Below are 20,313 nucleotides of genomic sequence, written 5' to 3' on the forward strand. Positions count from 1 at the left end.
TACCCATAAATACACCATACACCTGTCTGAAAATACCGCTTCATTTCAAAGTACCGTTGCATAGACATTGCTAACATTGCAATGTTCAAATATAGAAACGAAATATGTTAATATTTAACCTACATAATTTATGATGACAGGTAATTACAGAGCACATGGCGCAGGTGCTAATACTAATGGGAGATCTTAAAACATCCACCAAGGAGATCACTCCATATATAGCTGTTGAAATTATCGTGACAAGGTGTAGAAATGACATTTGCAATGCACGTGTCAAACTGGTATGTTTGAAATGTGTCCATCATTTTTATGCTTTGAAACATTTGTGACAAAAAATTGTATATGTTACTCATGTATCCGCTCCTCTTCAGTTGAAGACGCATTAATTTAGTTGCAAAAAATTATTGCACTTGGCGTTTTATGCAAAATCGTCCGCATTTAAAATGCAACACGATGAATATCCATTTATTCAAAAGACTAAGCAACGAAGTCCCATAGCAAGGAAATGAATTTAGTACTTATTTTACGTAATAGGTCGGTGTCTACAGCATTCATATCAAGGTACTATGTGGAAGCAGCTATAATTTCCGTATCAAGTTTTCCCATAGTTGTCAAATATAAACCGTTATTCGTAGCGGTCGGTTCTGCTAACAAGAGGATGGTTTATTTCATTATGATTACTTGAACAATTTACGAGGCAAGCTATATACTTGTTATTAAAGTAACTCATCTCTCTTGTTAAAAATGAAGTTTTTATATATTTCGATAAAAGATTTAATACACACAACAAATTATACGTTTAATTAACCGTTAAAAATTATTTTTTTACGTTTGTATGACAAAAATATACAAATAAATAATTAAAAGAAAATGTACGCGTATGCAACTCGTATCAGACGATGGTAAATTTTAAGGGATTAAGCGTTACAAAATAATATAATCTGTCTGTATACTACACTCCAGTATCGATTTTTACTAATAAAAATATCAACTTCACGATGGTACATACATGGAACACGTTTGATTAGAACCCACAGCAAAAGCGTCAATATTATTGTAAACATTCGAACAACATCGCTCTATAAACGATATCATGATTAACCAGTAAGTGACAAACGATTACGCTTCGTTCACGCTTTTATCTAGCAGCAAAGGAAAGTACCCGATTTAACTTTCTTAAAACTTTATTATTTGCAATTTCCTCTTGTACTTTAGCTCGTTATTTATTATGACATCTGTTTCCAGTCCGATACGAGTCTAGCGATTAATCATCCACTCGATGGTGAAGTTTTGACCTTTGAACATAAACGGTTACACCTTTAACGTTATAGCTATCTCGGCTTTATTTATCATAGCAACCATTCACTGGTTATCGAGAGCTATGTTATTTGAAAATGTTAAATTTGCGTTAAACGCTCGATATTTCATTCGATTTCTATACATATTCTAGAACATTCCATAATACCTACTGAACAGTAATATAACTGAAAATTACATACTTATTTAGATGCATCAATAACCTCCCGGTCGAATGTCAGCGCAGCGGGCAATGAAAAAATATTAGTATGTAAGAAATAAGGAAACAAATAATGCACAAGCAATAAGCAACATCTGAACACAAGCAATAAGCGCCATCCATTATTTGTCTTCTCATCAAACGTCACTTATAAACACGTCATTAGTTTGATATTACGTTAGATAAGTCACGATAAGAAAGAGATCATATACAGCCGATAGTTTAGCACCAAGGTCCGGGGTCAAGCACCGGCAGTCAAACTCCAAACTGCTTTTGAAGTTCTTATCTTCTCTAATATTTTAAATAAGCTCCCAATGATGTATAAAAATGAATATTGGGAGCTATATCCTACAAATATGATAAACGCGAAAGTTTATAAGTATAGATGGATGGATTTTGCTACCCTTTAACGTAATAACTCAATGGATTTTAATGAAATTTTACAATAATATAGCTTATAGCATAATAATAAGTCATGAGCTATATTTTTATGAATACTTGCTCTTGCCCGTGGCTTCCTCTGCGAATGCAACCGAGCGGCGCAGCTAATTATTATTATTATTTTTTTTTGTACACCATAACTCATTAATATCGAATTGGTCCTCAGTCTCTGTCAGTGGCTGTCATCAGTACATCATAATCCGAAATTTCTCTATTTAAGTATGCAGACGTAACGCCCAAGCCCTTTATTTGAAATATGCAGGTAATTAAATCGCTCATTATATAAAGCAATTACAGTAAACACCATGATAATATTCATGTTCACACCCACAACGCTTGCGTTCAAGCAATATCCACACGGGCTCCTGATAAATCATGCAGCACTCAAAATTATCTGTTAAATTTGACAGCTTCAAGTAGCTGCTCATGATATCAAATTATCTCTGCTGTTCATCGGACGCTCGATATGTTGCTTCCGTAAAGTTTTATTTAGGTACAGGGTTAACAAGTTTTGCTTGCGTAGGCAAGGGAAAATAAAGGCAGTCTCGGGGTATTCTTTACGGGGTAGACCTTAATCGGGGCTCAAACTATATCCGTACCAAATTTCATCCAAATCGGACCATACATCTCGAAAAAACAATCAAGCATCAAATAAACTCTTCAGTTTTATATGTATATCAGTGTAGATTTACATCAATTGATAGACACTGACTCTAAACATCTCAGTTTTCCTTCGAAGTCGCGTCATAGCATTCGATTATTCATAGCATATATTCGGAGTGCAATAATGGACACTTAATAGAACAATTCAAACAACAGTTTCCGTATTAAAACTGGCTGTTCAACCTATCTAATCAAAAACAAAATGTCTATAAAAATCAGATTCGTAGTGTGGACAGAAAATATTCTATCTCCTCGTGTGTCATGTTGTAAATCGTAACTTTCTCGCATTGTTTGGCAAGCTGAGACGCGAGCCCTGTTGTGGGGACACGTGAAAGTGTTATAGATACCAATAGCCCTTACTGTAATTCATTAATATGGTTTTAATTGAACCACATACAGGTGAGCTCAACGACAAGTACACTTGCTAAATCGTAATAAATCGTAATATAATATTTTTCTTTTATTATATAGATTTCTTCTTTTTCATCGTAACTCTATAAAACTTTTGGATAAGCGCATTTTTAGGCATCAAAACGATCACATTTTAAGTCAGAATTTTATCAAAATTTGTTAGATTAATTGTTCTTTCAGTTTGAAACGTAATGACTTTATGTTAGCTATGAAGAACTCTATTCAGAGCAAATGGATATATCTCTTATATTATTCGCAAATCTTCGAGACAATCAATATCAACTAGTCAACTCAACTTAATAAGTCATTGTGATTTTATCACCCTATAATAATACATAGCGTGGGTTGATGGGTGGATACTATGAAAGTGAATAAGATCACTATGCGATCTCTTATGACAAGCAGATATCGACAAACCTGTACAGCTTGCAAAATATTTCCTTGTTGAGATCTTATCACCTCTATTTAGACAATGTAGTTGTATTTTTGCGTGCAATTCAGATTAGGCAACGATTAAAAGTCAGGTCCTAATGAAACTATTGTTCTAAATGGTATTTAAAATTATTTCGAAGTAAATTATTGGGAAAGGTCACGGCTGATCCTAATCAAAGTCGGTACAATTCAGATATGTATTAACACTTGTCGATATTTACAACAATTGTACTCAAGGGTTGCTTAATCCCGTTCTCACTTCAAATGTTAAATACTTTATAGTACCTATCAAACAAAGGTACGTGTTGGAATACAATAAGTAAAATTCAACCAAATTAAACTAACGCCGCATTGAATACATACTTACTAGCTGCGTCATTAGAACGCATATTGTCAAAAACATGTTCCATGTTCTAAACTACTCCATTATTCAAATCCGGTTTAGATAATTCCATAAATTACGCATTATCATATCGCTGTAATATAATACCGTTCTTAGAGACCATAATCTGAAATAAACGGTTTATAGTCAGTGTTTATCTTCAAGTCGAGTTTGACAAACATGGACCTATGTTATATACAATAGATAAATTTAAAAGCTCTTAATATTTAGGTCACTCATCATCATCAGCCTATACACGTTTCCACTGCAGGGAAACGGGTCTCTCATGAGGATTTAGGCCTATATTCACCATAGCTGGCGCTCATCATAACGCTGGTGAGGTGCGAGTTAGCCGATATCATATAAAAGGATTGAAAGTTTTTCCTTCAACGTTTCGAGCAGTGGTAATGTGATCCTAACTACTAACCCACCGCTATTTACTTTAGTCACTACGTCCCTAAAACACTAATACTATTTCTATGAATATATGACAGTTCCGTAAATTTATAAAATGAATCATACATTAAGTGACCACACTTTTTATTGACAAAGTTCAACATGAAAGTTTTCATGACGATACCAATACGAATCCTAACTGACAACATTTCGTCATCATCGCATAGTCAACAATAAGTCAAACCCTTCTTACCTAAGTACTTAATCCTGGAAATTTTAAAAGTTGGATCATGGATTTGGATGTTACATATTGTTCGATGATGGATAAAACAAACAATTGCAGAAAACTGGGTAAAAAGGTTCTGGGTACAACTACCAATCTATGTAACATTAAACATCCCCTCGAAATAATTAAACTGTATCCAAAAGAGCGTCCACATAAATAGAAGCCGTGTGTCAGTTTGCTTCCTGTCAACACTTCGCACACAGCACCTGCTTTCACAAGTGAAATTCAAGCATGATTGTATCAATATTGTCTTTGAAGTTGTATAATTTTTTAAGAATAGCTCTCCATTTGTATAATAGTCATAATGAAGGAATAAATTACCACAAGTACAAATGTAGGTAGGTACCATCACATCTATGATATAGGTATGTGAATTATGGAAATAGTGTGTAAAAAAATCAGTAGTTATTAAGGCACAATAATCTATCGAGATATTTTCAAAAATATATCGAACATGTGAATGAGCTTTAAACCATCAATTTGAATGGACCGAAAAAAATAACATGCCTTTTTTATTGTTTCTTATAAAAATTAACTCTTCTCGATTTTAACAAATAGATCATCCAATAGGTTTTAACTTTAAAGATTTTATTCCTTATTTTTACAAATAAAGTTGCGGCACGTTAACTTTTCACATAAACTGCGCACTCTCCATCAAGATCCTGTCAATCTAAAACACATTTCGCTATTTACATCACAGAAGCCACCAAAGAAGTAGATTACATACATACATACGCACGCAGGTAATAAAGTAATATCAGTCGTGTATCATTGCCTTCATCTAAGCACACAGTACTAGGGTCGCATGAATCATTAGCCGGTCGAGTTATGTCCATGCATGGTCGCCTTCCAGTCAACCATGGCCGCTTGAGTACCATCTATGCGGTTAGAAATAAGTGCATCGAAACATTGCAACTTAATCACGTTACATAACTCCATTTTACTAGATGATGGGCACTGCTGACGCTCGATTGTTAAGGTTCTTTGTATAAATTTTATTTTACACAGCTCAATGTGTCTATAAAATTCTCTATTCATATTATAAAGTCTGTATTTAATTTTGTATGCAAAGTTTATCGTGCATAGGTATAGGATACCTTATGTTTAAAACATACAAAAGTATTTAAAGATGTTAAATCGAGTTTATTATGAAAGTTTAACTTGTTAAATGAAAACCACAAATAAAATGTACAAACTAATAAAATACGCAATTTAACAGAATACTACTCTTACAATAATTTTTACAAACACAAATCACACACACAATCTATCCAAGGAATTTTTCATTATTACTTAATTTGCATTATCCATATTAATAATATTAATCCTATTCTACCTACCTATTACGCTTTAAAACATAACCACTGCACACTTTGTTTGAAATAAGAATGAGAATAGTTATAACCCTCGGTCAAACATATGCCAGCTTTGTGTCAAACATTGTTTCAAAATTTTGGTTTGTGGTTTTGTAAGCACAGCTAGTATGTTCGTAGCCTTCTCATGATAAAACTTGTATTCTTACTTACCGAATACATTACTTCTTATTACAAATATCTTTGAAATATGACAGATATAAGTTAGATTTAATGTCCATAGAAACCCTGAGCACCAACCCTACGAAGGTATATTAATCGTTAACAAGTTCATAATTACAAATACAAGAACCGTAAGAGCCTCTGAAAAACTTATGAACGGCGAATATTTCTCAAACACATCCTGAGGAATGTTTCACCAGATATGGTGTAACTAATTGCGTCAGAGCAGGCGTAGACGCATAACGGGCGGGATAATATGAGAATTATCATCAGTCTCCATGTGTAACGGTGATTGCTGTGAGTGCATGTTTAACCCACACAAATACGCATAATAAAGAATACTAGAACAGACACTGCGCAACCATTCTGCGTAAGCATTGGTCGGACAAAAACAAAAAGTTAAGTAAATATATATTTTTTTAATGTAGTGTTTATCGAAGCCTAATTTTTTTAACGAAAATGTTCTCAAAAATATACAAAAAAAAACGAAACAATTATAAAAAACATCGTTAATAAATGTTTCCAAGCAAAATTGCATAACGTATGCATAAATATATTTTATGTGTAGATACATACACAAATAGACAGAAAAACCCTTTAACAAGCAGTACAGCAATACATTAGTGATACTTTATCTCCTCCACGGGACTTAGAAAATTTCACACAAGTCTTTGTAGATTAACTGTAGGCAGTTATATAATATCGCACACCTACATTTCGGAAGTGCTGTCCATTCATATTCATTAGGCGTACTCTTTCGTCGAACGGTAAGTGCCCTTTGTGTACCGTCCAGTTGTAGTTAAGGAAATGACGCCAAAACGGTACCAAGTACCAACTCACAATTACTCACCGCACCTTACTACGTTATTACCATTCTTTCGGACAGTACCTACTTACTTGTCATATTCTAATGAATATATTCGTGAGCACTCATTGAGTAGTTTTCCAGGACGTATTTTAAAGTGGTACCTCATGTATCGTCTAATCACTTCTATCTTTTTCGTATAATAATGGAGACATAAGAACATTGTTCACAAGAACGCAAAATGAGCTTTTAGAAGGTTCAACTTCACCATTAGGTCACCTGGATGTTTTTACTACGATTCTTGTAAAATTATAATACTAATAACATAAAAGAATTTTTGATAAATTTAGGAGATTGAGACCTTAAATAAACATATTAGCATCCTTATTTTAGTGTCACAACATTAAGATAAATACTCAAATCATTAATTTTATTAACGGTTGTTAAAATCTATGTAAATCCCCGATTTTGTAGAGAATAGACCAAATAAATCTTTTTTCGTTATTCGTTTACTTGTAAAGATGATCTAAGCCAATACATATCTAATGGTAGCCGATATTAATGCAACATGCAACTATTTACGATATTTAAAGCTCACCATGAACCGCCAGCTGTGTATTGCCACTACAGACAAATACTTGCATCGTTCAAGCTATTTTGGCCAATAAGATTTACTTGTTTTCTTTTGTGCTAAAGATAATTTCAATTGGAAAGTACGAGGCAATGATAGATTATGCACCAGATAAAAACAGCACATCTAATCTTCAGTGCAATTTAGTATTTAATAGAGTATCATATGCATACGAATTAAATTATTCTTTGTTTGTTTGATTTCCATATAGATGTAATCGTTTGCATCAGACGCTCAAAGATATTATCTATAAAGAATCTATAAAAACAAGTTCATCTTCGAAGCAATATGTACAAATGTTTACTGTTACATAAAGATCACTACATAGTATAAAAGGAAGTAGCTTTTTCTGTCCTCATGTTAGGGACATGTATGCTTAAATATTTAAAGAGCAAAAGATTTTGATGTGTTTTTTTTAAAAGATTGAGTGATACAAGAAGAAGGTTTATAATATATATAATAACATCAGTTAAACTATTCTGAATTTAGCGCGTGCGAAGCCGCGGGCAAAGGCTAGTAAACCAATAAAGCTTGTAAGTTGTTCACAAATAAGATGAAAGCTAAGTATTAGATTCGCGCTCTATTAGACATGGGCCCTACCTCGGTATTTCGTCTCAATTTAGATCGCATGAGGTCACTGAACCATCGACAAGGCCACAGTATTGTCCTCGTAGTAACTAAGATTTATGCTCCTCTATTTTATTCGTAGTCCTTTAATTGTTAGCGATTACTAAATAAAGACTATGGGTCATTTATCTATGATTTAATTTGCACATTTGTACGCTAACCTAATTTAGACAAATAAAAATGAATAATATCTACGTTGTATTGTAGTATTAATTTAATACCAATCGGAATCAACATTGCATAGTAGATATAATTTATAATGATTAGTGGATAAAATTATTATTATCAGGGAACTAATCAAAACAACACTGAATAGCACTATATTAAAATCAATTCATACAATTTATAATGGGCTCATAAAACATTGTAAACAATAAATTATGGTTTACAAGTTTTGCTTATAGTTTGTTAAGATCTTAATAAATTGAAAACGCCAATTATTGATAAATTTACGACACCGAATTAGCTTAATTTTTTTAAAGAATCGACTACTTTTCGATCTGAAACAAACTTTAACTGGATCAAATTCCATGAGATACAAATGTATAATATGATGCCATTGGTAACTTTTAATGCATTTAAAAAATTAAAAATATAAATCCACAAACACGTGACTTGTTTATGATTTGAATATCGTTACGTACTCGCACGTTCATGCAGTATCTGGTATCTCACATTGCTACAAGTCCATCATCAAATAATACAAACATCTCGACGAAACCAATTCTATCAAAATCTTATCTGCCTACTATGAAAGTTGTCTAAACCCTTGGAGGTCGCCCTGCGAAGCGTTAAATTACTCGCTCTTAGTTATTTTATCTCGGCATACCGTGAGAATTACTATCAGATAATGTAAATACTTTAATTATAGAAAATGCGTGTCAAAAATACTAAAAATAAAACTATATTAAAAATAACATGACGACAAAGCTTACCAGGATTAGGGAAGTCGCATTTTGAACGCGATTATGAGTGCGTACCTGTAAAAAGTGAACATAATGTTAAAAGAGGTTTTAGCAGTAAGTCATAACTTCTACAATAACTGTAGAATTTTAAGCAAAAATTTTAATTATGGATGTATATGGATGAAAATGAAACCATCACACCCATTCGTTTTTTACACATATCAATCCACCCCACCCCTCTAAGCGAAGCGTTTAAGAAATAACTTTAATTTGCATTCCGACCTCTTTTGCTATCCCATCGTCTAACTCTAATATAAGAGGTGACCGAAGTGTTGGCTGGTCGCCAACCGAGGAGATATTCTCGGAGACCTTTTTAGACGTTTTATTAATTTCCCTTTAAAGTTATTTTCTCCATGGACGCCAAAGGGCACTGTTGTATCTTCCTTTTTCTTTATGTTTCGTTTCTTCTAACCCAATTACCGGTTGCTTTTTTGTGTACATGCGTTGAAAGCTATTCCAATGATTGCATAGATCAAGGATCAATGCCGAACACGTCTCAAATATAAACAATAAATGAAACAACATATCATAAATTGTACGGAACTATATCCGTAGCTACATTAATTTAAATTGTACTCTTGTAATTGTATTTTTTTATTCAATATATTAGATTTATATAACTCTATGTGTGTGAGTCCTCTAAGAAAATAATTAATCTGCATTCTGTAACTCAAAATTAAACAGCGTTCTACAATTATGTAAATCTTTTGCTACAGCCATATTTCGCCAGACAATGCCTATTTACAAATGTCGTACAGCATCTTATGTCATATAAATCATAGATACCCGCTGTTCAGTTCGTGCCATGACAGACAATATCCATGGGAACCGCTCTAATTACAAAACACATAATAGTTATCTAACGTGACATTTAAGCGTTTGATACCCGCTATTATAATTTGTCGTATCGCTTGACCCGATCCCTTGTTATTGCTAACCCTGGCAGCATAATAATCTCATAGAAATGTCAAATGATTTGAACCAGTTGCAATCGATCTATATTTTCTATTGAGACTCAAAGACTAATGGGGCGATTGTATTGTACGATATCCTTTGAATCTTTAAAGCTTTTGCGTTATTTATAGAGAGAAAACAGAACTAGAGTATAATTTCTTTATGCATTAACATAGTGCTCAAAGTAACAAATTGCGAGACGTTTTATATGAAATCATTTATGCGTGTATGATGTGATTGCAACTGTTTTGTTTGACAATTAATTAACGACAAGATATAAAAGCCTATTATGTTCATATCTCAATCCATTAATGCCACACGTCACGCTTCCCCGCTCACGTGCGAACCTTTCTAGTTGTAATTCTAATCACACCCACTTATTGGCTTCGTTCATGAACGATTTTTGATATAATTTCATTGAACTCTTTACAAATTAGTCTCCCCGTGACCATGCTCGAATTTCTAAATGTATAATACTCGCGTAAAATCAAACACAAGCAAATACAATGTTTACAAATCGTTCAATTTATCTCAATTAGAACCACGGCTTCAATAACCAAGACGAGAAAAAGTCAATTTCTTTTCCTCTGGACGATAGACTATACTTTTACTTACTAGTTATAAGTTTCTACATCTGTATTAAATTATTATAATATAAGAAAGTGGCAAGTGTTTAGTTTTTACTGTATATATGTTATATTGACTTGAAGCCTCATAGAAGTTCGTGTCCCGACAGTAGAAACATATTATATGGGTCAATGACCATGATGAGGATGATATAACAGCATCGCAATAAAAAGCAATTAAAAAAAAGGTTAAGGGTATGTGATATGTGATAAATGCAGTATTCAAAATTGAACTGAATGCAGCATTGAAAATCAAAGTGAATAAAATGTTTTCATAAATTAAATTTAATACAACAAAATGGCAGGAAAGTGATTTGCAATGTCATTTTGCATTTTCTACTGACCGATAGCTTTGGGCAAATCTAGGCACCTACAGCCATTATTGGAGCCTACAATCGAAGCATGTAACATTTGTTACCTTGCTCTTGGAAAGTTAAGGGTCAATAACAAATACCCATCGGTCAGGAATAGAATAAACGAATACGTAATTTAAGCTAGTACGAATATTATGCCTAATCCACAAACTCTTCCTTGTTTTATTTATTTAGTTTTGTTTTTACCCCAATTATTATAGTTTTTTTCTTTGTTAAGAAGTCCATGTCCATGTCCATGAAATAAATAATTATTCTTTCTTTTCTTTCTTTCTTTTAAATTAAATCAATTCAAAATGTTATTGTTAATTCTACTACTACGACTAATATTAATTTGATGGTATTTGTTTTTGGACATCATACACGGCTTAGTATAATACGTACCTCATATTTTGATTACACTGATATTATAAAGAGGAATGTTTGTAATGTTTTCATGCAAAAACTACTAGATCGATTTCATAAACTATTTCACTATAAGAAAGCTGCAACTTCACTAAGGGACATGCTATATATGCATCACGGACAAACATGAAACAATTTGTTTAATCAACTTTAAAAAAAAAACTACTTAAGGTACGAAGCAAACAATTTTTCGAGAAGAGTCTCTCATAGAAAAAAAATCCACAACCTCAAAAGTCTAACGAAATACTAGAACAACCTCATAAATTTCCCATTCACTGTTGTCTGTAATCACAAATTCCAACGTACCTACCAATATCATACGCAACAATCGCGGCCCGTATTTCAGCGAATTGTGCCAACGACGTATGCATGTTCTTAAACTCACATATACGCTTACTCCCATGCTATTATCACTAATACGTAACAATTTCCACATCAAGCCGGCATTCCGAATAGGTAGGTAACTGTACAATATTCGCCAAGCCCTTAATAATCTCAGACTACAAGCATGTTGCTACACTTTAATCCAGTTCAACTAGTACATAAATCACTTCTATGCCGACTATGCTAAGGTAATTGTGCTGCTCAAATGAGATTTCTCTCGAATTTGTGTTATTCCTAAATTGATTTCCTAACTGCAGAGACGATACGAGAACAGTGGGCCATGAGAATTATACTAATATTTAATGATTAATAAATTGGAAATGAATAAGTTAAAATTTACATGTGCGCATCAGAATTAACATAAGCATGCAGTGCAGTGCATAATATGATATTGAAAGTTAGAGGTTGAAAGTTTTTATGAAGCAAAGCACGGTACAACTAAAAAATTGAATCGCAAGCTTTTTTTTCGAATTCGAATTCGATTGGAACCAAAGATCAGCATGGTAGCAATAAAGCAGTCCAATGACATAAGTATTTGTTTAAACAAGTGTACGCTCTTAGCACACAAACTATGTATTTTACCATAAAAAAGTAATATTACGCATTACCTATAGTCAGCGTAATTCCTCAAATCAAAACAATATCCGCAAAAATGTATCCAAAATCTAAATAACCGCATAACCGCGAAGTTTCGTAACCTTACGGATTATTAAAATTCAAAATATAAATGATACTAATTAGCATTAGCGCAGAGTACCTACTGTAGCTGTACTAAATACATTATTCAAAACCTCTTAAGATATATAGGAAGAAAGACATTCATTAACGCCCTACTTTAAGCGAAGTAGGTAAATTATTATTGTAATTCAATTTTAATGCAGCTGCATAGCTACAAGTATCAAATGTACAAATGTACAAAAAAAGTATTTAAAAGCGATTAAAGGAAACAGGAAATGTTTTCCATGACAAAACATTAGATACCTACATATATAATACATTCCTAATATCTCCTAATATATCTATATTGTATAAACAATATTTGAATTGTATGAGTATAAGTTATTTGAATAGAGTTTTATGCTCATCAAAGCATTAATAATTTTCACGTTTACTCAACTGTCATAGAAATACCATTTTATATTGTTAGATTTTACACAAACATGAATAAATATAGAAACATAGCGCAGGTAAAGTAACAATAATAATAAGCAACTGCGCACATAAAAACTCCAAAAGTTTTCTTGTTGGAATTTGTCAACTATCTAATCTGAATTCAACATAATCGAATCACAAATAATAACAAAAACTTACGTTTAATTTTTCTAGAGAAATCTCGAAAAAATTTCAGCACCTATTTTCATTATACGCTATTTAATAGTATAACAAATTACTGATTACTACACTTATTATTTCCAAAAACAACTCAATATAAAACTGTTAAAACGTCTCGATAATAATCAAGGGCGCGATAACTCCAACCCTCCTAATTTAAGTGATAATATCCAAATATTTTATTCCACCTAAACATCGAAATTATACTTTACTCAAACATTCGTAAAAGACCCTTTTTATCGCAGAAGCCATAAACTGACCTTTACCATAGCTTTATTATACACGTGTATACCACTACAAATATTAGAAAGAAAGTTTTATATGGGTGTGAGGACAGGAAAGCAACATTAATTCCTAGAATTACGTATATCTTATTAATTCTTATGAAATCAGTAAAAAGATGAAAAACTTTACGAAAGCTATAGATGCAAATCAAATTCAAAAGACTACCTACAACTTTATTAGACAGATCGAGAAAGTTCTAACGAGCAATTAAATACAACTCATTATACTTATAAAATTGACACAGGACAGTTTCACTGGTCATTACCTGTGATTTGTACATAACATACACCTACATGAGCTCTACTTTCGCTGGTATGCTCTCTCAATGCGCTTTCTACAATCAATCTTTAACCTTTTTGAAGGTAACATCAATTAAGTTAAAATTCTATGAATCAATGAAAAGACCATCCGTAGAACCAATGTACAGTCTGAAATAATAACTTAATAGAATTATATTTCTTACATGGAGCATATCCAACTACGTTCCTTTTGTACTAGCCGTTTGGTAATGAAAGATAGATAGCTAATACAGTGCCACCAATATATCTTATGTTGAATATTCATTATTGACTACTTCAAGTATCCTGTTTCTTTTTATCTTTATAAAATTATTTGTTACACATACTGAAAGCTATTAAAATTGATGCCTGGAATATAATTCTAAAGGTTACACTGAAGCGACGGTAACACCCTTCACTTCAGAGAAGTTGGGGGGCACTTTAGTTGTTTTGTTACGACCTATACAATCATATATTAACCCTCATATTCAAGTAAACAGGTATATACAATTCAAATTTTATAAACAAAACAATCGTAAATGAAGGAGCCCTTGCTGAACAACAATAATTTACAATACGAAAGAGGTAGATGTGATATTTACAAACATGCCATTCCCGAGCGTGTTTATATTACGATATAACAGTAGCTAAGTTGTGAGCTTGTATAAATAGCGTCATATAAACATAACATGTTATATAATATCAGAATAACTTTAACGAACGACTGCAGCCTGGTGATTTAAACATTTGCAAATGTCTCGATCTTGATGGGCTTGCAAATATTCCTACTAAAAGGAATTTGGAGTTTCATTAAAGTCGTACATATATACATACTAAACTACTACTACAGTTTAAACAGACCCATGACGTATCTACCACTAGCTAACCATGTATGATGTGTCTTATGAATAACTACTGAATAACTAAAGAAATATATATCTTAACATCATCCGAGTCCAATTGCAGAACGAATAAACACAATATATTCGATAGCAAATATTTATTATAATATCTTGAACGTATTGTACAAGGAAACGATAAGATCTACTAATACAAGTCCCTAAGGAGTTGATATGAATTGTGTGATTGAGTAACCCCAACTACATATGGTCGTAGCAATCTACATGTAGGTTAAATACAGATAAAACGTTAAATTCGTTCCAGTTGAACTTACACACAGAGGGCATTAAAGCGTTAAAAATAGAGACCTCGTGGAGTTGGCAAGATTCTACCAAGTTTTGACTCCCGCAGAGTCACATCAATCAAGTAATAGCTAAGTTTTAAAGAAACTAAATTATTTTGACACTTCGTTTCGTCTACCGCAGATCACATAAAGGTTCTCTGTAAATTGGTTATAAGAAAAGGCGTGGGAATACACTTTTTCTCGATTCAAATTAGATTGTTCGCCTTGACTGATCCTTTGCACGTGATTTTAATATCAATACAGCTCCCTATAAATGGTATTCAAGTAGTTGCGTTTGTAAAACAATTATTCATTTCAGTACACGTTATTGTATCGTAGTTATAATTCGAATTACTTATTCTTGTACATCAAAACGTTTAATAAACGATATCTACAGGCGGTAAAGGAAAATACTGAGCACGTGTACAAATTCTCATGGTTGTAGCTCATACTGTGACAAATCAATGACGCTATAACCTTGAAAGTCTTGATTAACCAACGATATCTTCCAATTCTATTGCAATATTACACAAATATATCGTTTTCATATAACCGAACATCAATCTTTGCGATTAAACAGCACAAATGTTCGTAAGGGAAGTAAAAGCTAACATTTAAATCTGCATACTTGATAACGGTGACCCGCATAGAAATGGCCAACCGACCCTTTAAAGGAATGGACTAGAAAGCCGGAAAATCGTGAGAGATGAGAGATTGCGACGACAACGAAATGAAACATCGTATGCAAAACGACGGACTGGTGCTTGACACTGCTTGTACACAAGTTTATTATCGATCGTGTGCGATCAACATGGGTATGGATGTCGGTACACGCAATAATGGCTATGAGAGGAACATTACCAATGCCGTCTCGAAATGTCTTCGTTAATGTCATACTCTGGAAAGAATTTATTTTTATTGGTTATTATAATATTGCGACTTCCATGTCTCGAGGACTCAGTCCTACATTTGTGAAATTTGTATGGTGAGAGTAAATGTTTATGTTCCGAATTAAATGTTAAAAATGAAAAATCAACTAAAGGATAGATTGAAAATATTAAAGGAATACAAATTGGACCATTTGTGTAAAAAATATTAATTTTTTAACCCCTTCCCAAAAAGGCATATATATCAAACAGTATACATGGTTTTATAAATAAAATAGTTATTGACACTCAATGACGATGAATAAACAAAATATGAATAAAACGCTTTTATACATTTAAACATTTTTATATATCACCAAAAAAGCACTTCAAAATATCGACTCTTTAATGTCGAAAACATATAAAACACAACAATTAGTTTAAGCAAAATGTAATCAATATTCAATGCCAACAAACCTGCAGTCACGTCATGTCTCTGTATTAACCACTAATTAAAGCTTACAAAGGTCGCTTTCTACACGAGATCGAAAGCAAACGGCACAAAACAAGGGGTAAACAATAACACCACACGCATTCGCTGCACGTCCAACCGCCCCCTACTGACTTACCCTTACCGGAATATTTATGAATCATGAACACGCGACATTTTACGAACGTATGATGAAATCAATACTAATATAAAAAAATATAATTAATGAAATTTAAAAAATTGGACAGCTTGCACTGTCGGACTAAAACAGTTTTTTTTTTCTACAAAAAATGGCACTGACGTCATTGGGGGGAGGAGATACAACCTCAAATTCTAAAATGGGAGCAAATGGCGATAATTTACTATCAAACACAAAACTAATCAAGTCAATTATTTGAAAACCCACGGAGTTATCGAAATCCATGATTAGGATTTAATAATAAATATACTTAAAAACAAGCTTTAATGAAAGTATAAAGTAATTGTAAAATACATGTACATTTACATTTTCATATTGGAGTAAATTAGGTAAGTAACTGATAAAAACTATTTCATATGATCATAGATCGTATGAAACGTGAACGAGTCAAATTGTTACTAAGCAAAATAAGTATGTAAAAACATTTCGTACAAACGAACCAACAATAAAAGCATTTATTTCAATTATTAAACAAATCATAATAACTACTATAAGACTATAATTCATATTCTCTACAATCCAAATGCTAGTGTGAGAATGGTAAAATGATACCATTAAAATTTAATCTTCACATTTCCTCTGTAACTAAAATTTAAAAATAGTTAATGAAAAGTCATCAATCGGTTATCATATAATATCCGTCCAACAAATCCGTATCCGCAATAAACTTTAAGATAACGGCTGCTTGATTAGAGATTATTATTGCAATTAGCTCAGTTTATAATAATTCATTTGTTTATGAAACGAGGAAACGAAATACTATTAGTGATGTAATTTGTCTTATAAACATTTAAAACACACAATCCTTTAACCTAAGCTGCTCTCTTGATAAAGACGGATATTTGTTATAATTTAATATCATTTATTTACCGTAATTTCATATTACACAAAAAAATATTGATATTACATCTCATACACGAAAGCTATGCGCTGACAACACACATAACACAGTATATCGCATCAACACGTTTCCCGTAGAGGCACCGAGTGTAGTGCCCTCAAAGCTTACATGAAAAGCATCGAAGTAATTACCGTGAACATCTTAGCAAATCCCTTTATGAAGGTTCGATGACTCAACGTTTGATTGATCACGAAATAACTATTGTTAAACATGCTGTTCTCTATCAAGACCCATTCTTTTGTCTCTGCATTACAACAACGCTGACCACCAATTGATACTTTAATTATACATACTTATTACCACACTATGTAAAAAATAATATACTTAAGTCCATGCTTGGAGACGGTAATTAGTAATAACGTTTCATGCTGAAAAAGTGGAGCAATTTCATGTTATAAATGTAGTTTAAATTTGCGACAGATAACCAAGTTTCCGTAGTGTAGCGGTTATCACGTGTGCTTCACACGCACAAGGTCCCCGGTTCGATCCCGGGCGGAAACAAAAAACTTTATTTTTGATGTACTATTATTAAAATATTATGAAAAAAAATTCTCTCTATTTCTGCTTTTATATAAAAATTTCTAGAACAAAACTTAATTCATAACTCTTTCTCGATCCCGTTTCTCGTAATCCGCGAATATATCAGAAATCGAAACCAATTTATCAGGGAAAGTAAATGTCTAAATTTACATATTACACAGGCCTATATCCTTACATCACGCAACACTACCGTTGGAGCATTTTAGAGACGTGATAATGACGCGGAAGAGGTTGACAATAAGTATTTAACTGGACTTATAGTAGACGCCGGCTATCAGGAAGCAGTGGTTCTATAGGTGAATGATGATCATGAGGAAATGTTGCCAATGGAGTAGCAATCCACTTTATATTGGATATAACACGATTCCGCGATTTAGACGTCCAACTTATTAACCATTTTATATCATATTAAGTACTTATGATGGTAATAAGTTGAAGTGTGTATGTTTTTAACATCATCAAGCACAAATCATTACTGTATGTGCGAGTATCTACAAAAAATACTAATACTTATACAGATTAGAAATTAATTTAGAGTGTCATTAACAACTGGTTCAACAACTTGTCATCAATCAACATATACTTACATACACTTATTAGAATAAGAAGATACGGAAGAGCAATGTCCTAAACTATTTCAGAACAAAGGACGGGAAGGACATCGAGGCATTAAAGAATTTTACATGTCTATTAATAAGAACACAAAGTTGAGTGGAAATAATTTAAGAATACCAGATTCAATGCATTTTTTTTATCAAGAATAAGAAATATATACCTACGCCGTAACGATCTCTTCCAGACAACCTAAATTATAGTGGTATCAAAATGGTACACGAACGTGGCTAGTAAATAAAAGAAAAACAAACTGCAACGAAATTCATTCACATTCAAAACGTTATAAACGTAAAACAATAGAAATTCCACACAATGGGTTTTATTAGATTTCGAATAGAAATATATAGGGCAATGATTCCTTCGTTGCTCGTAACCTACCCGTGGAGCCCAGTGAAGCGTGAAAGATCAATAATAATTTAAATCATTGTTTAACTCGGACCGTCAACCGTTAGGTCACCGTGAAATTATGGAGAAATAATTGAGTTTTGTAAGTAAGTAGTAGAGCAACGTAATCATAATTTTCAATACGCATGGTCTCATAATTATGGTTTACTGTGAAAGCAATCTATACAGAACCTCAATGCCGTCGCCTATTCTTAATATTCGTTTCTAAAGAAAAATTTTCTCGTTTTAATCACAGCAATATTTTCGATAATGGCTTCATACACAAAAATTACTGTTTCCGTCATCAAAATACTTTACTGAGCTGAGAGATTTCATAAACTATGAAATATATAATTTATCCTAATACAAATATGATAAAATAAAACATCTATGTTCACTTGATACATGAAGCAGTTACAGTTAAAGTATTATAGGTTTGATGACACAAAAGAGGATGACACTTGAAAGTATGTACAAATTAGTTGGATTAATTATTATCAATTGTTTAACCTTATAACAAAGTTATTTTCCGATTACCATAAAGCATTGACGTTTTGAAATAGAATTGTGCTTATATTGTATTTGAATTGATTTATAGCAAGTTCAATATATGTGTAAATTGTCTAATATATAAACGAAAACGAATTTTCATAACATTATTTATATGGTCATTATTTTTATGGTCTTGTGAAAGTGATCAAAAATGAGAGTTAAAAAATTTAAAACGCGACACACATTAAAGGAAGTTTTCCAGCTAAATAGAAATGGAAAATTTGTATCAAATAGTCGTGCAGAAAAGTTCCATATATTTAAATTTGATTAAAAAAGTAAACCATTTTCCATGGCATATATTTAATGTAATTTTATTTTATCGATGGCCGACCTCAATTCTGTTTACGTACAGGATTTCGACACTTAGCTATAAGGAACATAATCGGCCGCTGACCCTTGAGCACGTGCATCTATTTCGGTGCGATGCCTCTAGGAATATGCTAACCAAATTCGACTGATAAGCACAAAACCCTGTCAAATGCAACAATCGCATGTCGCAACCACTGTATTACAATTTATAGTATTACTAGCTTCACCCGGTAAACGCTGTTCTGCCTTACTCTTATCATTTAGGGGTATGAAAAATAAATGTTGGCCGATTCTCATAGATACCGGATAAGCACAAAAATTTCATTTAAATCGGTCAAGCCGTTTCGGAGGAGTATGGCAACGAAAACTGTGACATGAGAATTTTATATTTATATTATTACATATAATTATACAACATGACTAATAGGCGATAAAGGCGTACTGTGTTTTTTTCTTCGTTATAAAAGCAAACGGTCTTAAAAAAGTTGCAAGCTGGCTGCATCGTAATTTACTTACCCTAAACGTAGCTAAAACTAAAGCTATGCTTTT

The 20,313-nt window shown here is 32.6% G+C and overlaps 1 protein-coding gene and 1 non-coding gene across 4 annotated transcripts in view; one reads left to right on the plus strand and one right to left on the minus strand.

Annotated features, from left to right (window-relative positions):
- Nucleotides 1-20,313, minus strand: part of LOC119828893 — a 201,845-nt gene that overhangs the window by 178,401 nt on the left and 3,131 nt on the right. For 2 of the 3 annotated variants that reach the window (XM_038351198.1, XM_038351195.1), the window contains exon 2: nt 9,061-9,105. The exons of the other annotated variant lie outside the window; for it this stretch is intronic. The gene's annotated coding sequence lies outside the window, so the exon portion shown is untranslated. The remainder of the gene's footprint in view (nt 1-9,060; nt 9,106-20,313) is intronic. 3 annotated transcript variants of the gene reach the window in all.
- Trnav-cac lies at nt 17,793-17,865 on the plus strand. Its single transcript has one exon. It is a non-coding gene; the product is annotated as a tRNA-Val (tRNA).

This window comes from Zerene cesonia, chromosome 9 (assembly GCF_012273895.1).
Source record: "Zerene cesonia ecotype Mississippi chromosome 9, Zerene_cesonia_1.1, whole genome shotgun sequence".
Classification (NCBI taxonomy): domain Eukaryota; kingdom Metazoa; phylum Arthropoda; class Insecta; order Lepidoptera; family Pieridae; genus Zerene; species Zerene cesonia.